General features: G+C 51.6%; 1 protein-coding gene across 2 annotated transcripts in view; it reads right to left on the reverse strand.

The window, feature by feature from the left end:
* The window catches only part of LOC119972178 (arf-GAP with GTPase, ANK repeat and PH domain-containing protein 3-like), a 965,193-nt gene that overhangs the window by 411,169 nt on the left and 528,124 nt on the right, over positions 1–25,900 (reverse strand). The gene's annotated exons all lie outside the window — the stretch shown is intronic.

Genomic DNA, 25,900 nt, shown 5'->3' on the forward strand with positions numbered 1-25,900 from the left:
CAGATGATACGCACTGTGGTGAGCTGTATCTGAAACAACGACAAATCAGAATGCAGGAGGGAGAAAAATCACTTGGTTGCATGGTGTACCGAAAACAACCTCTCTCTAAATGTTGGAAAGACCAAGGAACTGATCATCGACTTCAGGAAGCGCAGCACGATACACACTCCCGCCTGCATCAATGGCTCCGGTGGAGATGGTCGATAGCTTTAAGTTCCTGGGGGTCACCATCACCAACAGTCTGTCCTGGTCCACTCATTTCATGCAACAGTCAAGAAAGACGAAGAACCTCTCTACTTCCTACGGAAGCTGAAGAAATTTGGCATGTCTGCATCAACTCTCACAAACATCTACAGATGTGCGATAGAGAGCATCCTGTCCGGCTGCATCACAGCCTGGTATGGCAACTCAGTCCAACGCATCGCACAAGCTTGCCACCCCCACATTGATTCTGTGTACCCCTCCCGCTGCCTCAGGAAGGCAGACAGCATTATCAGAGACCCCTCCCACCCAGGCATTGCCTTCTTCCAGACCCTTCCATCAGGCAGAAGGTACAGAAGTCTGAAGACTCGCACATCCAGATATAGGAACAGCTTCTTCCCCACAGCTACGAGGCTCCTCAATGACTCCCAGTTGGACTGATCTGTTCCCTGTAAGAGCACGATTCACGACGCCCTCTGCTGCTCTTGCTCATGTGTTTGCTTTGTTTGGCCCCTTGTTCCGCACTGTAACCAATCACTGTTTGTCGATGTACCATTTGTCAATGTTCTCTGTTGATTATTCTTTATGTCTACTACGTACGTACTGTGTACATTCTTCGGCCGCAGAAAAATAATTTTCACTGTACTTCGGTACATGACTAAAAATCAAATCAAATCAACCACATTCACCCCTCCACCCATTCTCCTCTACCACCCTCACCCTGCCCCCCCTTCTCCCCTCCCTCTCCCCTCTTGCCTCTCCCCTTCCCCCTCCCAACAAACTTTCCCCCTCCACTGCTCTTCCCCACCCCCACCACTCTCCTCAAACCCACCCCCCTCCTTCCATTCATGCCCCGGTATTCCATCCCACCCTCACCCCGCTCTGCCCTTCCCCACACCCATCCAGTTCTCTCCCTCTCCCCATCACCTCTCCTCCCTCCTCCCTCTCTTTCCCACCCCCCTCTCCCCACCATGCTCTCCCTCCTCCAACCCCTCTCCTTTTCCCCTACCCTCACCCTTTACCTCCATTGCTTCCCCTCCTCCTGCCCTCCCCTCTCTCCCAAACCCCCTTTCCCACCACCCTCCTCTCCCACCCCTACCCCTTCCTCCTCCACCTATCCCCATCCTCGCTTCCTCCCACACATCCCCTCACCTCGCTTCCTCTCCCCCACCCCCCTCACCTCGCTTCCTCTCCCCCACCCTCACCTCGCTTCCTCTCCCCCACCCCCTCACCTCGCTTCCTCTCCCCCACCCCCTCACCTCGCTTCCTCTCCCCCACCCCCTCACCTCGCTTCCTCTCCCCCACCCGCTCACCTCGCTTCCTCTCACCCACCCCCTCACCTCGCTTCCTCTCCCCCACCCCCTCACCTCGCTTCCTCTCCCCCCACCCCCTCACCTCGCTTCCTCTCCCCACCCGCCTCACCTCGCTTCCTCTCCCCCCCACCCCCTCACCTCGCTTCCTCTCCCCCACCCCCTCACCTCGCTTCCTCTCCCCCACCCCCTCACCTCGCTTCCTCTCCCCCCACCCCCTCACCTCGCTTCCTCTCCCCCCACCCCCTCACCTCGCTTCCTCTCTCCCACCCCCTCACCTCGCTTCCTCTCCCCCACCCGCTCACCTCGCTTCCTCTCCCCCCACCCCCTCACCTCGCTTCCTCTCCCCACCGCCTCACCTCGCTTCCTCTCCCCCCACCCCCTCACCTCGCTTCCTCAACCCACCCCCTCACCTCGCGTCCTCTCCCCCCTCCGCCTCACCTCGCTTCCTCTCCCCCACCCGCTCACCTCGCTTCCTCTCCCCCACCGCCTCACCTCGCTTCCTCTCCCCCTCTGCCTCACCTCGCTTCCTATCCCCCCTCCGCCTCACCTCGCTTCCTAACCCCCCACCGCCTCACCTCGCTTCCTCTCCCCCCACCCCCTCACCTCGCTTCCTCTCTCTATATCTATCTCCCCTCAATTTAAAGCTATGCCCCCTCATGCTGGATATCACCATCCAAGGAAAAAGGTTCTCACTGTCCACCCTATCTAATCCTCTGATCATCTTAAGTCACCTCTTAACCTTCTTCTCTCTATCGAAAACAGCCTCAAGTCCCTCAGCCTTTCCTCATAAGTTCTTCCCTCCATACCAGGCAACATCCTGGTAAATCTCCTCTGCCCCCTTTCCAATGCTTCCACATCCTTCCTATAATGCGGCGACCAGAACTGCACGCAATACTCCAAATGCGGCCAGAACAGAGTTTTCTACAGCTGCAACGTGACCTCATGGCTCCGAAACTCAATTCCTCTACCAATAAAAGCTAACACACCGTATGCCTTCTTAACAACCCTCTCAACCTGGGTGGCAACTTTCAGGGATCTATGTACATGGTCACCGAGGTCTCTCTGCTCATCCACACTACCAAGAATCTTACCATTAGCCCAGTACTCTGTCTTCCTGTTATTCCTTCCAAAATGAATCAGCTCACACTTTTCAGAATTAAACTCCATTTGCCACCTGTCAGCCCACCTCTGCAGCTTATCTATGTCCCTCTGTAACTTGTAACATCCTTCTGAACTGTCCACAACTTCACCGACTTTAGTGTCATCTGCAAATTTACTCACCCATCCTTCTACTCCCTCCTCCAGGTCATTTATAAAAATGACAAACAGCAGTGGCCCCAAAACAGATCCTTGTGGTACACCACTAGTAACTGGACTCCAGTCTGAACATTTCCCATCAAGCACCACCCTTTGTCTTCTTCCAGCTAGCCAATTTCTGATCCAAACCGCTAAATCACCCTGAATCCCATGCCTCCGTATTTTCTGCAATAGCCTACCGTGGGGAACCTTATCAAACGCTTTACTGAAATCCATATACACCACATCAACTGCTTTACCCTCATCCACCTGTTTGGTCACCTTCTCAAAGAACTCAATAAGGTTTGTAAGGCACGACCTACCCTTCACAAAACCATGTTGACTATCTCTAATCAAATTATTCCTTTCCAGATGATTATACATTCGATCTCTTATAAACCTTTACAAGACTTTGCCACAACAGAAGTAAGGCTCACTGGTCTATAGTTACTGGGGGTATCTCTACTCCCCTTCTTGAACAAGGGGACAACATTTGCTATCCTCCAGTCTTCTGGCACTGTTCCTGTAGACAAAGATGACTTAAAGATCAAAGCCAAAGGCTCAGCAATCTCATCCCTAGCTTCCCAGAGAACCCTAGGATAAATTCCATCCGGCCCAGGGGACTTATCTATTTTCACACTTTCCAGAATCGCTAACACCTCCTCCTTATGAACCTCAGGCCCTTCTAGTCTAGTAGCCTGAATCTCAGTATTCTCCTCGACAACATTGTCTTTTTCCTGCGTGAATACTGACGGAAAATACTAATTTAGCACCTCTCCTATCTCCTCGGACTCTACGCACAAGTTCCCACTACTGTCCTTGACTGGCCCTACTCTTACCCTAGTCATTCTTTTATTCCTGACATACCTATAAAAAGCTTTAGGGTTTTCCTTGATCCTACCTGCCAAAGACTTCTCATGACCCCTCCTGGCTCTTCTTAGCTCTCTCTTTAGATTCTTCCTAGCTAACTTGTAACTCTCAAGCGTCCTAACTGAACCTTCACGTCTCATCTTTACATAAGCCTCCTTCTTCCTCTTGACAAGTGTTTCAACTGTTTTAGTAACCCATGGTTCCCTCACTCGACCACTTCCTCCCTGCCTGACAGGTACATACTTATCAAGGGCACGCAGTAGCTGTTCCTTGAACATGCTCCACATTTCCATTGTGCCCATCCCCTGCAGTTTCCCTCCCCATCCGATGCATCCTAAGTGTTGTCTCATCGCATCATAATTGCCTTTCCCCCAGATATAATTCTTGCCCTGCGGTATATACTTATCCCTTTCCATCACTAAAGTAAACGTAATCAAATTGTGGTCGCTATCACCAAAGTGCTCACCTACCTCCAAATCTAACACCGGTCCTGGTTCATTACCCAGTACAAAATCCAATGTGGCCTCGCCTCTTGTTGGCCTATCTACATACTGCATCAGGAAACCCTCCTGCACACATTGGACAAAAACGGACCCATCTAAAGTACTCGAACTATAGTGTTTCCAGTCAATATTTGGAAAGTTAAAGTTCCCCCATAACAACTACCCTGTTACTTTCGCTCCTATCCAGAATCATCTTTGCAATCCTTTCCTCTACATCTCTGGAACTTTTCGGAGGCTTGTAGAAAAAATACTGTCCTTGACTAACAATGCCACCCCTCCCCCTCTCTTACCACCTTCCCTGAGCTTACTGAAATATCTAAACCCCGGCACCTGCAACAACCATTCCTCGCCCTGCTCTATCCATGTCTCCGAAATGGCCACAACATCGAAGTCCCAGGTACCAACCCATGCCGCAAGTTCACCCACCTTATTCCGGATGCTCCTGGCATTGAAGTAGACGCACTTTAAACCACCTTCCTTCCTGCCGGTACACTCCTGCAACTTTGAAACCTTACTCATGACCTCACTACTCTCAACCTCCTGTATACTGGAGCTACAATTCAGGTTCCCAAGCCCCTGCTGAACTAGTTTAAACCCTCCCAAAGAGCATTAGCAAATTTCCCCCACAGGATATTGGTACCCCTCTGGTCCAGGTGTAGAACATCCTGTTTGTAGAGGTCCTACCTACCCCAGAATTAGCCCCAATTATCGAGGAATCTGAAACCCTCCCTCCTGCACCATCCCTGTGGCCACGTGTTCAACTGCTCTCTCTCCCTATTCCCCGTCTCGCTAGTACGTGGCATGGGTAACAACCCAGAGATAATAACTCTTGTTTGTCCTGGATCTAAGTTTCCACCCTAGCTCCCCGAATTGCTGCCTTACATCCCTATCCCTTTTCCTACCTATGTCGTTGGTACCTATGTGGACCACGACTTGGGGCTGCTCCCCCTCCCCCTTAAGGATCCCGAAAACTTGCTTCTTCTCCCCCCATCCCCTCATCTCACTTCCTCTCCCCCCATCCTCTCTTCCTCTCCCCCCATCCCCTCACCTCTCTCCCTCCCACACATCCCCTCACCTCTCTTCCTCCCCCCCACCCCCTCAACTTGCTTCCTCTGCCCCATCCCCTCACCTCTCTTCCTCCCCCAACCTGGCTTCGTCTCCCCCCATCCCTTCACCTCGCTTCCTCTCCCCCACCCCCTCCTTTCACACATCCCCTCTCCTCCCACTCCGTACCCTCCACCAGGTCCCCTCTCCCCACACCCCTTCCCCAACCCCTCCTTCCCTCCACTCCCCCTCCATCCCACCCTACACCCTCCACCTCTCCCACTCCTCCCCACCACCTTAACCTCTCCCCTCCCACTCCCCTGCACTCCCCCCTCCCTCCCCTCCCCCTCCTTCCTCATCCCACTCCTCCCCTCTCCCAATTCCCCTCTCTCACCCCCGCCCCACCTTATTCCCACCCCTTCTCCCCCTCCCCATTTATGACCGAGACTGTGGAGTTCAGGGCTCGATTTCAACATTTACAGATGATATGTAGATTAGAAACATTATCAACTGTAAAGAGGGCAGTCTTGAACATGAACATGTTGGTGGATTGGGCAGATAAACGCAGTGAAGTGTGAGCTGAAGAATATGCAGAGACATCACAAAATGAAGGGAGAGATTCCAAAGGAGGTGCAGGAACAGATGGACCTCGGTGGATGTACAGGAGTCGTTGAAGATGGCCGGACAGGTTGAGAGAGCAGTTAATGAAGCAGATGCTGTCCTGGACTTTATCATTGGGATAGTGAGTACAAGAGCAGTGAGATCATGTTGAAGTTACAAAAGGCATGAGTTAGGCTTCACCTGGACACAGCGTCCAGTTCTGGAGGCCAAACTTGAGGAAGGATGTGAAGGTATTGGAGAGAGTACGGAGGAGATTCACAAGAATGATTGCAGGGATAAGGAACTGTAGCTATGAGGATAGATTGGAGAGGTTAGGACAGTTTATCTTGGAGAAGTACCCAATTATTTTATATTTCTAATTAAGGGGCAATTTAGCATGGCCAATCCACCTAATCTGCACATCTTTGGGTTGTGGGGGTGAGACCCACACAGACACGGGGAGAATGTTCAAACTCCACACGGATAGTGACCCAGGGACGGGATTCGAACCTGGGATCTCAGCGCCGCAGTCCTAGTGCTAACCACTGCACCGCATGCTGCCCTGAGAGGAGATTTAATCGAGATGGTCAAGATCCTCAGGGGGTACGGATGGGGTAAACTGTGAAAAAAAGTTCTCCTTAAGTTCTCACTCAAGGAAACAACAAGGATTCACTTACCACCCTGACTTGGAAATATATAACCGTTCCTTCACTGTCACTGGGACAAAATCCCAGGGGTGGCACGGTAGCACAGTGGTTAGCACAGTTGCTTCACGGCGCCAGGGACCTGGGTTTGATTCCCAGTTTGGGTCACTGTCTGTGTGGAGTCCGCACGTTCTCCCAGTATCTGTGTGGGTTTCCTCCGGGTGCTCCGGTTTCCTCCCACAAGTCCCGAAAGACGTGCTGTTAGGTGAATTGGGCATTCTGAATTCTCCCTCTGTGTACCCGAACAGGTGCCGGAATGTGGCAACTAGGGAATTTTCACAGTAACTTCATTGCAGTGTTAATGTGAGCCTACTTGTGACAGTAATAATTATAAAAAATCCAGGAACTCCTTCCCCCTAACAGCACAATGGGTGTACCTACACCTAAAAAAGGATTACAGCGGTTCAAGAAGACAGCTCATCACCACCTTCTGAAGTGCAACGAGGGATGGGTAATAAATGCTGACCGAACCAGCGACGCCCACATCCTGTTTAATGAATTTTAAAAAAATTATTGTCAGAAGGAATAAAAGTGAAGCGAGTAAAAACAATTTCAGCAAGAGGGTGATTCGAGTCAGTAACAAACTTCCTCAGGGGGTGGTGGAGGTCGGTTCGATCGACATATTCAAAGGGGAACTGGATTGTTATCTGAAGAGAAAGAAAGTTTTGGGGATTAGGCAGGGTCGTTGGTCCAGAAAATGCTGGGAAAACCTGGGAAAACTAAGTGCAAGTCTGGCAGTACCTGTGGAGAGAGAAAATAGAGTTGACGTTTCGAGTCTGTGTGACTCTTGTTCAGAGAGGCAACAGATTCACATAAAGAGTCCAAGTGATGTGAGGAGAAAATGTTTCAGCCAGAAGGGGTTTGGAGTGTGGAACAAACTTCCTGAGGGGGAGGTGGAAGCAGGTTCGATCAAAGTATTCAAAATTAAATTGTACTGCCATATGAAAATAAAGATTGTGCAAGATTACAGGGATAAGACAGGAGGGTGATGCGAGAATGTTCTTTCAGCTAGCCAGTGCAGACTCGATGGGCCGAATGGCCTTCCTCTGCACTGTAAGGATTCTGTGATCTGACTGCACCACTATATTGTTACAAATGCAGCACACAAGGACTACAGACTTCTCCAAAGGGATTCCAGTTCCCCACACATTCATAAATTTATACTTTGAATATCCTGATCCTATTTCTGGGAACTCATTTTTCAGAAAGGGTATGATTCCTTGTCAAGTTCATATTGTGGAGCCAGAAATTCAAGACTCAATTAAAATTAAGTCTATCAGCTTTGTCCCTTCAGGAGCAAAAAAAACTTGCATCCATCAAAAAGACAATTAACATGTGACTTTCTATCCGGCAGTGTCACAATCCGACAATTCCTCAGAGGCCTCACAATCTGCTCAGGAAGACATTGCTTGCTGCTAGAATCCCATTTCAAATCCACCTCTCGCTGCCTGATTACACTGGTTCCAGTGGAGGTACGGACACCAATCGCAAGATTAACAATCCAGCTTTCTGCCCATCACTGGAAACAGCTCCCACATTGGTACGGGTCCGACACACTGACTCTCACTAGGGTACAGGTCCCACACACACTGACTCTCACTGGGGTACAGGTCCCACACACACTGACTCTCACTGGGGTACGGGTCCCACACACACTGACTCTCACTGGGGTACGGGTCCCACACACACTGACTCTCACTGGGGTACGGGTCCCACACACACTGACTCTCACTGAGGTACAGGTCCCACACACACTGACTCTCACTGGGGTACGGGTCCCACACACACTGACTCTCACTGGGGTACGGGTCCGACACACTGACTCTCACTAGGGTACAGGTCCCACACACACTGACTCTCACTGAGGTACAGGTCCCACACACACTGATTCTCACTGAGGTACAGGTCCCACACACACTGACTCTCACTGGGGTACGGGTCCCACACACACTGATTCTCACTGGGGTACGGGTCCCACACACACTGACTCTCACTGGGGTCCCACACACACTGACTCTCACTGGGGTACGGGTCCCACACACACTGACTCTCACTGGGGTACGGGTCCCACACACACTGACTCTCACTGGGGTACGGGTCCCACACACACTGACTCTCACTGGGGTACGGGTCCCACACACACAGACTCTCACTGGGGTTAGGGTCCCACACACACTGACTCTCACTGGGATACGGGTCCCACACACACTGACTCTCACTGGGGTACAGGCCCCACACACACTGACTCTCACTGGGGTAGGGGTCCCACACACACTGACTCTCACTGGGGTACAGGCCCCACACACACTGAATCTCACTGGGGTAGGGGTCCCACACACACTGACTCTCACTGGGGTACAGGTCCCACACACACTGACTCTCACTGGGGTACGGGTCCCACAAACACTGACTCTCACTGGGGTACGAGTCCCACACACACTGACTCTCACTGGGGTACAGGTCCCACACACACTGACTCTCACTGGGGTACGGGTCCCACACACACTGACTCTCACTGGGGTACGGGTCCCACAAACACTGACTCTCACTGGGGTAGGGGTCCCACACACACTGACTCTCACTGGGGTACAGGTCCCACACAAACTGACTCTCACTGGGGTACGGGTCCCACAAACACTGACTCTCACTGGGGTACGAGTCCCACACACACTGACTCTCACTGGGGTACAGGTCCCACACACACTGACTCTCACTGGGGTACGGGTCCCACACACACTGACTCTCACTGGGGTCCCACACACACTGACTCTCACTGGGGCACGGGTCCCACACACACTGACTCTTACTGGGGTACGGGTCCCACACACACTGACTCTCACTGGGGTAGGGGTCCCACACACTGACTCTCACTGGGATACGGATCCCACACACACTGACTCTCACTGGGGTACGGGTCCCACACACACTGACTCTCACTGGGGTACGGGTCCCACACACACTGACCCTCACTGGGGTACGGGTCCCACACACACTGACTCTCACTGGGGTACGGGTCCCACACACACTGACTCTCACTGGGGTACAGGCCCCACACACACTGACTCTCACTGGGGTACGGGTCCCACACGCACTGATTCTCACTGGGGTACGGGTCCCACACACACTGACTCTCGCTGGGGTACAGGTCCCACACACACTGACTCTCACTGGGGTACGGGTCCCACACACACTGACTCTCACTGGGGTATGGGTCCCACACACACTGACTCTCACTGGGGTACGGGTCACACACACACTGACTCTCACTGGGGTACGGGTCCCACACACACTGACTCTCACTGGGGTACGGGTCCCACACACACTGACTCTCACTGGGGTACGGGCTCCACACACACTGACTCTCACTGGGGTACGGGTCTCACACACACTGACTCTCACTGGGGTACGGGTCCCACACACACTGACTCTCACTGGGGTACGGGTCCCACACACACTGACTGTCACTGGGGTACAGGTCCCACACACACTGACTCTCACTGGGGTACGGGTCCCACACACACTGACTGTCACTGGGGTACAGGTCCCACACACACTGACTCTCACTGGGGTACGTGTTCCACACACACTGACTCTCACTGGGGTACAGGTCCCACACACACAGACTCTCACTGGGGTATGGGTCCCACACACACTGACTCTCACTGGGGTACAGGTCCCACACACTGACTCTCACTGGGGTACGGGTCCCACACACACTGACTCTCACTGGGGTCCCACACACACTGACTCTCACTGGGGTACGGGTTCCACACACACTGACTCTCACTGGGGTACGGGTCCCACACACACTGACTCTCACTGGGGCACGGGTCCCACACACACTGACTTTTACTGGGGTACGGGTCCCACACACACTGACTCTCACTGGGGTAGGGGTCCCACACACTGACTCTCACTGGGATACAGATCCCACACACACTGACTCTCACTGGGGTACGGTGCCCACACACACTGACTCTCACTGGGGTACAGGTCCCAAACACAGTGACTCTCACTGGGGTACGGGTCCCACACACAGTGACTCTCACTGGGATACGGGTCCCACACACACTGACTCTCACTGGGGTACGGGTCCCACACACACTGACTCTCACTGGGGTACGGGTCCCACACACACTGACTCTCACTGGGGTACGGGTCCCACACACACTGACTGTCACTGGGGTACAGGCCCCACACACACTGACACTCACTGGGGTACGGGTCCCACACACACTGACTGTCACTGGGGTAGGGGTCCCACAAACACTGACTCTCACTGGGGTATGGGTCCCACACACACTGACTCTCACTGGGGTACGGGTCCCACACACACTGACTCTCACTGGGGTCCCACACACACTGACTCTCACTGGGGTCCCACACACACTGACTCTCACTGGGGTCCCACACACACTGACTCTCACTGGGGTCCCACACACACTGACTCTCACTGGGGTCCCACACACACTGGGCAGGATTCTTCCACAATTGGCCAGAACCACTCCGGCTTCAGGCTGCCCGGAAGTTGCGGAATCCTCCAACCGGCACCGAAGGGCCATTGTGGTGCACGAGTTGGCGCATGCGCAGAACCACCAGCGTGTTTCCAGCTGATCAGTTACTGTATAACACTGGGGGACAGTCCTGGTGGGGACGGGTCTGTCACTGAATAACACTGGGGTACTGTACTGGTGGGGACGGGTCTGTCACTGTATAACACTGAGGTACAGTACTGGTGGGGACGGGTCTGTCACTGTATAACACTGGGGTACAGTACTGGTGGGGACGGGTCTGTCTCTGTATAACACTGGGGTACAGTACTGGTGGGGACGGGTCTGTCACTGTATAACACTGGGGTACAGTACTGGTGGGGACAGGTCCGTCACTGTATAACACTGGGGTACAGTACTGGTGGGGACGGGTCTGTCACTGTATAACACTGGGGTACAGTACTGGTGGGGACGGGTCTGTCACTGTATAACACTGGGGTACAGTACTGGTGGGGATGGGGCTGTCACTGTATAACACTGGGGTACAGTACTGGTGGGGACGGGTCTGTCACTGTATAACACTGGGGTACAGTACTGGTGGGGATGGGTCTGTCACTGTATAACACTGGGGTACAGTACTGGTGGGGACGGGTCTGTCACTGTATAACACTGGGGTACAGTACTGCTGGGGACGGGCCTGTCACTGTATAACACTGGGGTACAGTACTGGTGGGGATAGGTCTGTCACTGTATAACACTGGGTTACAGTACTGGTGGGGACGGGTCTGTCACTGTATAACACTGGGGGACAATCCTGGTGGGGATGGGTCTGTCACTGTATAACACTGGGGTACAGTACTGGTGGGGATGGGTCTGTCACTGTATAACACTGGGGTACAGTACTGGTGGGGATGGGTCTGTCACTGTATTACACTGGGGTACAGTACTGGTGGGGATGGGTCTGTCTCTGTATAACACAGGGGTACAGTACTGGTGGGGACGGGTCTGTCACTGTATAACACTGGGGTACAGTACTGGTGGGGATGGGTCTGTCACTGTATAACATTGGGGTACAGTACTGGTGGGGATGGGTCTGTCACTGTATAACACTGGGGTACAGTACTGGTGGGGATGGGTCTGTCACTGTATAACACTGGGGTACAGTACTGGTGGGGATGGGTCTGTCACTGTATAACACTGGGGTACAGTACTGGTGGGGACGGATCTGTCACTGTATAACACTGGGGTACAGTACTGGTGGGGACGGGTCTGTCACTGTATAACACTGGGGTACAGTACTGGTGAGGATGGGTCTGTCACTGTATAACACTGGGGGACAGTCCTGGTGGAGATGGGTCTGTCACTGTATAACACTGGGGTACAGTACTGGTGGGGACGGGTCTGTCACTGTATAACACTGGGGTACAGTACTGGTGAGGATGGGTCTGTCACTGTATAACACTGGGGGACAGTACTGATGGGGATGGGTCTGTCACTGTATACCACTGGGGTACAGTCCTGGTGGAGATGGGTCTGTCACTGTATAATACTGGGGTACAGTACTGGTGGAGATGGGTCTGTCACTGTATAACACTGGGGTACAGTACTGGTGGGGACGGGTCTGTCACTGTGTAACACTGGGGTACAGTACTGGTGGGGACGGGTCTGTCACTGTATAACACTGGGGTATAGTACTGGTGGGGACGGGTCTGTCACTGTATAACACTGGGGTACAGTACTGGTGGGGACGGGTCTGTCACTGTATAACACTGGGGTACAGTCCTGGTGGAGATGGGTCTGTCACTGTATAACACTGGGTACAGTACTGGTGGAGATGAGTCTGTCACTGTATAACACTGGGGTACAGTACTGGTGGGGACGGGTCTGTCACTGTATAACACTGGGGTACAGTCCTGGTGGAGATGGGTCTGTCACTGTATAACACTGGGGTACAGTACTGGTGGGGAGGGGTATGTCACTGTATAACACTGGGATACAGTACTGGTGGGGACGGGTCTGTCACTGTATAACACTGGGGGACAGTCCTGGTGGGGATGGGTCTGTCACTGTATAACACTGGGGTACAGTACTGGTGGGGACGGGTCTGTCACTGTATAACACTGGGGTACAATACTGGTGGGGACGGGTCTGTCACTGTATAACACTGGGGTACAGTACTGGTGGGGGCGGGTCTGTCTCTGTATAACACTGGGGTACAGTACTGGTGGGGGCGGGTCTGTCACTGTATAACACTGGGGTACAGTACTGGTGGGGACAGGTCTGTCACTGTATAACACTGGGGTCCAGTACTGGTGGGGACGGGTCTGTCACTGTATAACACTGGGGTACAGTACTGGTGGGGACGGGTCTGTCACTGTATAACACTGGGGTACAGTACTGGTGGGGACAGGTCTGTCACTGTATAACACTGGGGTACAGTACTGGTGGGGACGGGTCTGTCACTGTATAACACTGGGGTACAGTACTGGTGGGGACGGGTCTGTCACTGTATTACACTGGGGTACAGTGCTGGTGGGGACGGGTCTGTCACAATACTATAATGTGGAAATGCCGGTGTTGGACTGGGGTGATCACAGTAAGAAGTCTTACAACACCAGGTTAAAGTCGAACAGGTTTGTTTCGAATCACTAGCTTTTGGAGCGCAGCTCCTTCTTCCTTCCACAAAATTACACGGTATTGAGTGGGGTCAGAGTAAGACGGAATTCAATAACATTAGAATAGTTAATAGGCTGCCAAAGGCCAGTCAACCCTTTGTGTGTGGTCCAGCTCACAGAGGCGGGCACAATAGCATCATTTAAGATGCATCTAGATAGCGAAATGAACGGGCGGGAACAGAGGGAAGCAGATCCTTGGAAAATAGGTGACAGGCTTAGATAAAGGATCTGGATTGACGCAGGCTGGGAGGGCCGAAGGGCCTGTTCCTGGGCTGTAATTTTCTTTGTTCCTTCCATTCCCCTGCCCTTTGCCCACAGCACAGCAGATATTTTCTTTTCAGATAATGATCCAATTCCATTTTGAAAGCCACGATTCAACAGGCCTTCACCACACTCTCAGACAGTGCATTCCAGACCCTAACCACTGGCTGTAGACAAATGTTTTTCCTCACGTTGCCTTTGGCAGCCTTCTCCAGTTCTTCACCCTTCTGCCAATGGAAACTGCTTCTGTCTTTCTCCCTTGTCCAGATCCATCATGAGTTTGAACATCTCTATCAAATCTCGTCCCAACCTTCCCCAAGGAGAACCCCCAACTTCTCCATTTCCGTAACTACGTCCCTCACCCCTGGAACTACCCGCTTTCTGCACTCTCTCTAACGCTCAGGAACTCATGCCGCTATTTACTCTTTAACATCATGTTCCAGCATTAACCCCGTATCCCTGGGTGGTTTTGAATATGTAGAAATCTATTGATCTCAGTCTGGACATACTGAATGACGGAGCTTCCACAGCTCTCTGTGACAGAGAATTCGAAAGATAATCAACTGAATAATTCTCCTGAGAAAAACATTTCCTCCATTAGTCATTCAGATTCAATTAACATGTTTCTGGAGAGAGAAAAGTGAGAGATACCTGAATAGACAAGTAGGGTTTGGGTAAATCCCTGTACCTCTCCCTCCGTCCTCTTCTATTCCTCATCACATTCTGCTCCTCGGTGACATCTTCCAAGGGCACAGCGTTAGTTTCCACAGGTACAATGATGAGACACAGCTCTACCTCACCACCACCTATCCCTACTCCTCCACTGTTGCTAAATTATCAGATTGCTTATCCAACAACCCGTACGGAATCAGCAGAAAATTCATCCAATTAACTATTGGATCAATTGAAACTATTTTCGGCTGCGCTGTAAACTCCGCTCCCCAGCTATCGATTTCATCCTTCACCCTCATCTGCGAAGATCCCGATCTGTTCGCAACCTCAGGGTCATAGTCGACCCCAAGATGGGTTTCCGACCTTATTTTTGTGGCATCATCAGAAATGAGAGCGGGTGTCTGGGGTACAGGGTCCTGGAGTGCAGTGATCAGGGGCTCCTGCTGCAGCTGGGGGGGTGTAGACAGGGCCTGTCACGCAGCCCTGAACTTCTACACCTCAGGGTCATTCCAGGGCTTCAGCGGGGGCTTGTCGGGCATCTCACAAGCGACAGCCCACAAGTGCATCCGTTAAGTTACAGATACCCCGTTTGCCCTGGCACAAAACTATATAAACTTTGGCATGGACCAAGCCCAACAAGATGCCCGGGCAGCAGGATTCTCCGCCATCGCCGGAATGCCCAGATCCAGGAGCTAGTAGATGGCACGCATATTACCTTGCACCCACCAGGCTGTCTGGGAGTGCCGATGTCAACAGGGAGGGGTTCCACTCCCTGAACATCCAGTTTGTGTTTTTTTAAATCCGTTCCTGGGATGTGGGCGTGGCAGGCTTTTCCAGCATTTATTGCCCATCCCTAATTACCCTCGAGAGGGCAGTTAAGAGTCAACCACGTTGCTGTGGGTGTGGAGTCACATGTAGGCCAGACCGGGTAAGGACGGCAGATTTCCTTCCCTAAAGGACATTAGTGAACCAGGTGGGTTTTTAACGACAATCGACAAGGGTTTCATGGTCATCATTAGACTTCCAGATTTTTATTGAATTCAAATTTCACCATCTGCAGTGTAGTGATTTGAACCTGGGTCCCCAGAGCATTACCCTGGGTCTCTGGTTTATTAGCCCAGTGGCAACCCCACTACGCCACCGCACGAGACCACCACATGCACGTGTGCACCCGCTTCCCAGAAACTGGGGCAGTCGGTCATCCCCAGCCTCTTCGAGGACCACCCCAGGATGGCCAGTTGGATCTTGGGGGATAAGGGGTACCTGCTGAGGAACTGGCTGATGATGCCACTATGGAGGCTGGTGACCAATGCGGACACCCGGTACAACGAGGCCCGTGCGGTCACCGGTCTGTCATTGGGCGGTTCCGATGCCTCGACTGTTCTGGTGGTGCCCTGCAGTACCCCACCCCCCCCCCCCAACCACGAGGGTTGCCTGCTTTGTAGTGGTCTGCTGTGCCCTCCACACCCTGACACAAGAGTGGGGTGATGTATGGAGGAATATGTAGCCACCTCCAAGGAGGAAGAGGCTCCGGACCAGGAGGGGCTGGAGGACGAGCCTGGGGAGGACCCCCAGGCCCAGCCGGAGTTTGGAGTAGGCGGGATCGGCGAGGGTCTGGCAAGTCCGGAGGGTCCGGGTAGCTCTCACCCTCACCCGTTTCACATAGGATGTGACCCCGTCTGTCATTCCCCCTCGTCCCATCCTCCTGCCTTCCCCCTCCAACCCCCTTCACCATATACATTGCGGAAGACAGTGCCGGAGATCATACTGATCGAGGCCAACAAACTTTAATGGTTACAAAAGTATCCCCAACTGCCCCACGCTCCACTCACCCCGCCCTTCCCAGACCACGCTGACCCTTCCCCCCAAGCGCCCTCCCTTAGCCCCTACTTCCCTTACCCCCTAACCCCTCCATCCCTCAGTGCCCGCTCAGTGATCCTCCACTTGCTTAGCCTTCCTCGCTCTACCGCTGCGTCTAGGTGTGTCCCCAGGATGCACATCAGAAGTGAAGGCAGCCTGCTGCTTAACGCTTCCAGTGGCCCTCGATGCCCCTGGCGGATATCCTTTCGGGGTTCTGGGGTCAGAGCGCCCCAGTGCACTTGCCGGTGGCACATTCCCCGCCGTGCCGCCCTGCTGACTGCGAGACGCACCGTTATCAGGAGGATGGGGCTCAGGGGAGCTGGTGACCACCGTCGCCACTCCGTAGGATGGCTCCAGCGGGATTGACACCCAGCGACCCCTACACCTGGTCGGTGCCCACAGGGCCCTGGGGTTCACCTCGAGATGGAGCTGGATCGAGCTGGAAGCCCGGTGGAGGTCGTTGACCCACTTGCGGCATTGGGTGCCAGTCCTGCTGGTAATGCTCTCCAAGCTGACTGTCACTTCCTTCCAGGTGGCAGCGGCTGCCCTGATGGCTGACCCGCAATGACTCTCGCGGGACCATGATTTACGGCGAGAAGCTTGTGGGCCTCGTTAAGCGGACCAATTAACATTTCATCACGGTGACGACCTCGCAGGCCAAGCGTCAGGGAGCTTGCGGCAGTTCCCGCTCACTACCACACTTGGAAACATTTTGGTTAAATCGCGCCACTCACCTCAGCCCTAAATGCTCGATCCCTTATCCTGAAACTGTTGCTGATTCTGCATCCAGAGGAAACCAGCTCACTGTATCTACCCAGTCAACCCTCTTCAATACCTGGCATGTTTAAATGAGGTCACCTTTCAAATACCTTCCCTCCACATTTCCACCTCACTTTCTCCCTCTTTAAAACATTCTTCTTTGACAAACATCCTACCTAATATTGCTAAAGTGGCCCGGTGTCAGATTTGTAATGCTCCTGTGAACTGCCTTGAGACGGTTCATTATTTTAAAGGTGCTGTATAAATATAAGTTGTTGTTGTGGTTTAGGGGCAGAAGGTGGGACTGAGGGATACGGGGAGAAGGCAGGTAGGTGGATTCAGGAATAAAGGAGTAGGTGGGAAAATGGGATTGCGGGATGGAGCAAAGGGTCAGGTTGAAGGCTCCGAGGAGAGGGTGGGCAGTGGGACTGAGAGATTTATTATGATCCGAGTAGATGGGACTGATTTACAAACAGGGACACACACTGGGCCGAATCAGCTCTTCCAATTCTTAAACTGTCTTCCTATTGAACAGGAAGTAATTTGATTTGATTTGATTTATTGTCACATGTATTAGCATACAGTGAAAAGTATTGTTTCTTGCATGCTGCATAAACAATGCATACCATACATAGGGAAGGAAGGAGAGACTGCAGAATATAATGTTCCAGTTATAGCAAGGTGTAGAGAAAAGATCAGCTTAATACGAGGTAGGTCCATTCAAAGGTGTGATGGCAGTAGGGAAGAAGCTGGTCTTGAGTCAGTCGGTACGACCTCAAACTTTGATATATTTTTCCTGACGGAAGAAGGAGGAAGAGAGTATGTCCGGGGTGCATGGGGTCCTTAATTATGCTGGCTGCCTTTCTGAGGCAGCGGGAATTATAGACAGAGTCAATGGATGGGAGGCTGGTTTGCGTGATGGATTGGGCTACATTCACAACCTTTTGTAGTTTCCTGCGGTCTTGGGCAGAGCAGGCTCCATCCCAAGCTGTGATACAACCAGAAAGAATGCTTTCTATGGTGCATCTGTAAAAGTTGGTGAGAGTCGTACTGACATGCTAAATTTCCTTAGTATTCTGAGAAAGTAGAGTCGTTGGTGGGCTTTCTTAACTATAGTGTCAGCATGGGGGGACCGAGACAGGCTGTTGGTGATCTGGACACCTAAAAACTTGAAGCTCTCGACCCTTTCTGCTTCGTTCCCATTGATGTACATTGTCATCGCATCAGTTCACCAGATTCTCTATCTCATTCCTGTACTCTGTCTCATCATTGTTTGAAATCCGACCCACTACAGTGGTGTCATCAGCAAATTTGAGAATCAAGTTGGAGGGAAATTTAGCCACACAGTCATAGGTGTACAAGCAGTATAGTAGGGAGCTGAGGACACAGCCTTGTGAGGCACTGGTGTTGAGGATGATTATGGAGGAAGTGTTATTGCCTATCCTTAGTGATTGTGGTCTGTGGGTTAGAAAGTTCAGGATCCAGTCACAAAGGGAGGAGCCGAGGCCCAGGCCACAGAGTTTGGAGATGAGTTTTGTCGGAATAATAGTGCTGAAGGCTGAGCTGTAGTCAATAAATAGGAGTCTGACATAAGTGCTCCCACGTTTAACAGGACCAGGGGCGCGATTCTCCCAACGGGAGTCTAAGTGCCGACGCCGGAGTGAAAACTGGAGTGATTCACTCTGGCATCAGAGCCTGCTCCCAGCCCCCTATTCTCCCGCCCCCGGGGGGCTAGGAGCGGCGTCGCGTAATTTACGCGCGTGAAAGCGGGGCTGCATAAATTACGTCACCCGCGCGTGCGCAGTTGCCGTCCTCCCCGAGTTCGCCCCGCAAGAAGATGGCGGATGCACCTTGCGGGGCGGCGGAGGAAAGGAGGTCCTCCTTTAGAGAGGGCGGCCCGCCGATCGGTGGGCACTGATTGGCGGGCCAGACCCCATTGGAGGCCCCTCCCAGTGCAGGAACCCCCCCCCCCCCCAGCGTTCCTGCGCAGTCCCTGCCAGCAGTGACCAGTTGTGGACGGCGCCGGCGGTAACCTGTCGTGTTGGGGCGGCCGCTCGACCCATCTGGGCCGGAGAATCGCTGCTCGCCGAACGGCCAGCCATGCGTTGCTTTTGGGAGGGGGGGGGGAATCTCGTGCGGGTGCCGGGGTGGCGTGGTGGGACTCGCGCGGCGCCCCACCGATTCTCCCACCCGACATGGGGGAAGAGAATTCCGCCCCGTGTCTCTCCGTCCCACTGAACCTGTCAGACCACAAAACGCAATAACTCCCAATGCAGACCTTCTCAGCCTCACCATGACAGGCGGCCTATAACCTAGGCTGTGACTGGTGTGACGCAGCCTGAATCCTGTCTCCCTGTTCAGGTGAAAGTAAAACTTCGAGATGAGTATGGGGAATTCTCCCAGAGATCAATCCCGGCTAACACCACCAAACTCAGAACAAGAGGCCGGCCATCTCGCTGCTGCTTTGTGGGGTTTCATCTAACAATTCACAAATATGTTCGCTGTATGTGAAGCACTGTGGCACATCCCAACAGATGTGAAAGATGCTGTACACATACAAGTTCAACAGAAATACACTCCTCGTCATACAAGTTGTGCCACAGGTTACATTTTGCCAATTAGAGAATTATTTAACTTGAATATTTGTTCTCATGGCATTCTAAATTATATGCCATAAGCACAGCTGTGTTCTTGGTTATGATTGTTGAACGAACAACCCATTAATATTTGCTAATTATCCCCAAATAACTGATACGCGGAAAGACCATACAACATGAAGACCTACGTTAATACCAATGTGTCAACATCCCAGTGACTGTTCCTGGGCTGGGGACAGCCCATTAAACATATCACCCTCTCCTTAGTGTACTGAGCAACAACCTGCAAACCCATTGGGCGGGATTCTCCCGTACCCGGCGGGGGGTCCCGGAGGGACGGAATGGCGTGAACCACTCCGGCGTCATCCTGCCCCAAAGGGGCGGAATCCTCCGCACCTTCAGGGGCCAGGCCGGCGCCAGAGTGGTTTGTGCCCCGCCGGCCGGTGTGGAAGGCCTTTGGCACCACGCCAACCGGGACTAAAGGGACTCTGCCGGCCGGCGTGAGTCCGCGCATGCACGGGAGAGCCAGCGACTACTGACGTCATCCCCGCGCATGCACAGGACAGGGGTCACCTACGCGTCAGCCATTGCGTAGGCTGACATGGCTGGCACGTAGGAAAAGAGTGCCCCCACAGCACAGGCCCGCCCGCAGATCGGTGGGCCCCGATCGCGGGCCAGGCCACCTTGGGGGCATCTCCCGGGGCCAGATCGCCCCGCACCCCCCCCAGGACCCTGGAGCCTGCCCGCGCCGCCAGGTCCCGCCGGTAAGAGACCTAGTCTAATCTACGCCGGGAGGACAGGCAAAGAACCAGTGGGACTTCAGCCCATTGCGGGTCGGAGAATCATCGGGGGGGGCCGCTGCGGGTGGCCGCCGACCGGCGCAATTCCCGCCCCCCACCAAATTTCCGGTGCTGGAGAATTCGGCAGCCGGCGGGTGCAGGATTCACACGGCCTCCCCGCGATTCTCCGAACTCGGCCCGGGGGGGGGGGGGTCGGAGAATCCCGCCCATGGTGTTCTTTATATTGTAAAACGCAGGGGCAATTATTGGGCAACATTTGACTGAGTCACATGAAGAGATATTCAGGCAGGTGATCAAAAGGTGGATCTGAGGGGTGGGTTTTAAAGATTGTCTTAACGGAGAAGATAGGTTGAACGAGGGAATGCCACAGCATGGCTGCCCATGGAGGGACGAAGGAAATCAGGGGTTCTTGACGGCCGGAATTGGGGTATTGCTGAGTTCTCACAGGGTTGCAAGCTGGAGTTAGTTTTAGAAATCCACAGCAGAATAAAGACCTAATTACCAGGTACTTGAGCAATTAATGAAGGAAACTAATTCTGGTTCAATGTGTAGCACCTTCGCCTGTTGTATATTCAAGTTCCACCAGAGACTGACACCACAGTTCCGTACTGAGGGAGCGTGATATCAGAACTCTTCAAAAGTACTTCATTGGCAGCAAAGCACTTGGGGATGTTCTGAGGAGTAGGAATGCAAAACTTTCTTTGTTTTATAAATCTCACTTATTATCTTGAGTTAACATGTAATTGGAGGATTCGAGACCATACCACCCCTGGCACAGTGCACTCCTTCATTCTTAGCCATACTGATCATAAACTGGTCTCAAACGGTGTCTGTACCTTGCAATTAACTGGGGTTGGAGATTGAAGGAGAAACAATCAGTGATTCACAAGCACTTTTAATGCTTTGACTCTGACCAGCCAATATTTAAACTTCAAGCTTACCGCAATAAATTATGATTTGTGAAAGGAAGAATCCACCTGTTTGCGTGAGAGTGTGTTCGCTTACCAGTGAGACTGACAGTCCAACAGTTCCACCTACTGGTATTTAATGGAAAACTGAACAACAACACTTCACACACAACGTTCTTGAAGGGACAGCAGAGACTATGGTGGGATTAATGAATTCTAGTTGTCAAGCAATTAAATTCCGGAAGTTGGGAAAAAGAGGGAAATAAAATAAACACTGATGTGGGAACAGAACATTCCATTAAAACAGAAGACAAAGAATTGAACAAATTGTACTTATCTGCTGAGTCACTCAATTGCAGACATAACCTCACTGTATAATATCATTTTCACATCACATTGCTATGATGTTTAATTAAGATCAACCTATCACTGAAGACTTGTTAAGAGTCTCCACACATTTGTAAATAGTTCTGCAACATTCTCATTTGCCTCAAGCCTTTTGCAGCAAGCTCTGAATGTGATGTGTTTGAGCAGCGCAATGATACATTGGTCAGAAACCTGGCAAAAAGGGGTCAGGAACAGCAGTCTAATGGCGATTAGTCAGACAGGCTGTCTGAGCTCTCATCCCCTCACCTTGGACACATCCAACAGGGTATTCACAGCTCATCATAACCCTGGCCATTCTCTGAAAGGCAGCTTCTTTGTGTGTTTAGTTTTGAAACCGTTCTCATGGTGCGTCACAGGCTCCAGCAGTGGACTGAGGCCCTCATGTGAAAGGCAGGTTTCTCTAACCGAATCCTGGACCATATTTTAGGTGCAGGGGCTCAGTGTACTGCAAGTTATCGACTGCATAATATCTGAATGTGCATTTTAACCCCACGCCTGTTTTCACTTGACGTAGCTGACATAGAACATTTATAAAAGGATTGCTCCTCGAGATTGTCCAACCTCCAGAAAACTGAACTCCCTTTTAAAGCATGGCCAGAAATTATCCAAGAACATTTTGTGTAAAATTGCAATAACACACTTTTTTAACAATTGTACATGCCTTATTATAATTTATCTTTTTATTGGTTTTTCCAACAAGAATAATACAGAGGAATGATTCAGCTGAAAACAGCTCGTTGTACAGTAGACAATGCAGACGAGGTCAAACACACTGCAAGACAATCCGATGTATACAGCGTACATTAAATCAGTTTGCTCTTAATATATAGTTAGAGGCAACACTCCATGGATTCAAGTCAGTCAATTTATTCTCTGGCAAAGCAAAGATGGTCCACAGGAGTTCACCGCCATTGGTGTCGGCTATGGATTTGGTCAGATGAAATGTGCGAATTGCAGATGTCCCAAAATTCTTTCCAAAAGCATCCAACCTTTCTTGAGAACGACTTAACATGTACTCGCAGGCTGCCACACACCGTGATAATGTGGTCCATTCTTCCACCAAGGGAGAGGTGTTGTTACCTCAGTACCGCAGTCCTGCCTAGTACTGTATTAAGAAAGGGAGCACTGGCTTACTTACTCCCTCCGCAGAATGGTGCAGCAGAATACATTCCCTTCCACATTCAAGCAGCACATTAGACCATGTGAGCTGCTCAGGGGCTGTCTTACCTTCCAAGTTACTTTATACAATAAACGTGCTTTTGGACATCATTCGAGAGGGATGATTTCTCACCATAACAATCTTCATTCTCTTAGTGGGGCATCTGGTCTCCACCACACAAATAACTTAAGGGCACATCTCCCCACACAAGCTGTGGCGCTACAGGACACCTCACATTGTGTGGTGGGAAGCTCTGGCATAATCAAACCTATATGCCAGCTGCCTAAAGTTCCCCTTTCCCTGTCCCTTCCCCAGCCTCTGTCCTAAAGCACTAACCTGCAGAAATGTTTTTTGATTTGTTCACGGGTTGCTGGCTCGGCCAACATTTATTGCCCATTGCTGAGGGCATTTAAGATTGAACAACATTGAAACACAGGAGACTTAGCAATGGAATTAAGGAGCATGAGACCACGTGGAAAGAGAGATTGGTGAAAAAGGTAAGCAAAGGTTAAAGAGAAAGTTTTGTGGTCGAAAAGGTTAGGTGATTGGTGCTCCACAGAAATAAATTGGGTTTGGAGAGTGAGACAACTGAAATTCAATGGAAGAATAGGCAGACAGTGTGGGAAAAGCTTGAATTATCAAGTATCTTGTCAAGAGTAGGTGGAGGAGGTACACCTTAAATAGTAAGCTTTTATATAAGAGTTGGAGTGTAGAGGAGCCTTCTGTGCTCAGAGACACGGGTCATTAAAGAGGAAAGAGTCGAAAAGAGGCAAGGAATCCTTGACTTTATATCTGGGGGTATAAAATGAAAAAACATGGATGTAATATTTGCCTCAGAATAACAGAATCGTAAACTTGAAGGAGGTAATTCAGTCTGTTGGGTTTGTGCTGAATCTCTGAAAACTGTCCAATAGGACCATTTCCAAGCTTTGCTCCCCATAGCCCTGATTGGACACACTCAAGCCGATAAAGACCAGGCTATCTAACGGGACTATGTTGCAATCTGGTCCCTCAGTGAGAAACGCCCGACAGTCCCGTTCCCTACACTGAGGAGCTCAGTGCAGGAAGAAATTAGGACGTCATTGTTAAATGGCGTCCCGATCTCTCGCCTCCCCCACCCCCCCCCCCACCGAACCAATCCCCGATCTACCAAAGCCCCAACTCAGCTATAAGAGGGTCCTCGGGGCACCTCACACCCCACCTCACATGGGTAGGGCACCCGTGGGCCCAATCCCCGGCACGGGAAAAGTGCCAGCCTGGCAGCCTGAGAGCAACCACCCCGGGGGCCTCCCTCCGATCCTCTGGGAGGCACCCCACCCCATCTCCCCAAAGTGCCATTCCATCTGGTCCCGGTTTGTGCGGACCAGTACTGAACGGCACTGGCCCAAGGACTCCGAGGTGAAGGGATTGGTTGTTCAGGCGAGCGTGTATTAAGAATGAGACTAGTTGCCTCTCTGTAACATGCAGATTCGCCAAATACTGATCCTGCCCCAGGTGATCTCATGAGGAACGGTGAGGCGGGTAGATCCCGGAAGAGGGATCTCCTGGCATCTCCCAGCCGGATCCCCGTTCGCCTGGACGGGGAGGCGGCCGGTAAATCGCGCCCTCAGTAAAAGTGGCCATGAAGCTGTTAGATTGTCATTTAAAACCCAACTAATTCACGAATGCCCTTTAAGGAGGGAACGGTTTGTCCTTACCCAGCCTGGGCCTCAACGTGATTAACACCAACAGGATTATTTCTTAAATCCCCTCTGAAGTGATCTCGGAAGTCACTCTGTCCAGAGCCCGTTTCTCAGAGTAAATAGAGATGTGCAACACATCCAAAGAATAAAATGACATGAAAGAATTGGGAAGGTAGCTGTGTCGGAACGGCGTGTAAATTATGAAGAAGTTCAAAGGGATGAAAATAAGGTAAACAGAGACTGATGGTTTCCATTGTCCAAGGAAACAAGTTTAAGATAATCACAAAAAAATCCTCAGGGAAAATAAGCAACCCTTGCAATTAATACTGATGCACACAAGATTGGTTGTGTTGGAACACTCTGATTCTATAAAATTAATGCAGGCAGAAAGTCAAGGCAAAGCTTGGATTGGACTGTACAGAAAGGACAGAGTTGGGGAGGGAATAAAGGGGAAGGAGAGGGTTGGGGAGGGAATAATAATATGGGTAGCACGTTAGCACGGTGGTTAACACAGTTGCTCCACAGCTCCCGGGTTCGAATCCTGGCTTGGGTCACTGTCTGTGCGGAGTCTGCACGTTCTCCCCATGTCTGCGTGGGTTTCCCCTGAGCGCTCCAGTTTCCTCCCACAAGTCCCAAAGGACATGCTGTTAGGTGAATTGGACATTCTGAATTCTCCCTCAGTGTACCTGAACAGGCGCATTGCACTTCATTGCAGAGTTAATGTAAACTTACTTGTGACACTAATAAAGATTATTTATTAAAGAGGAAGGAAAGAGTTGGGGAGGGAGCAAAGTGAGAGTTTGGAGAGGACAACAGAGAAAGGATATTAAGATTTTAGAATGTGTTCAATAATAATCTTTATTATTGTCACAAGTAGGCTTACATTAACACTGAATGAAGCTACTGTGAAAAGCCCCTAGTCGCCACATTCCGGCGCCTGTTCGGGTACACAGAGGGAGAATTCAGAATGGCCAATTCACCTAATAAGCACATCTTTTGGGATTTGTGGGAGGAAAGCGGAGCCCCCGGAGGAAACCCACGCAGACATGGGGAGAACGTGCAGACTCCGCACAGACAGTGACCCAAGCCAGGAATTAAACCTGGGCCCCTCGTGCTGTG

This window comes from Scyliorhinus canicula, chromosome 10, assembly GCF_902713615.1.
Source record: "Scyliorhinus canicula chromosome 10, sScyCan1.1, whole genome shotgun sequence".
Lineage (NCBI taxonomy): Eukaryota > Metazoa > Chordata > Chondrichthyes > Carcharhiniformes > Scyliorhinidae > Scyliorhinus > Scyliorhinus canicula.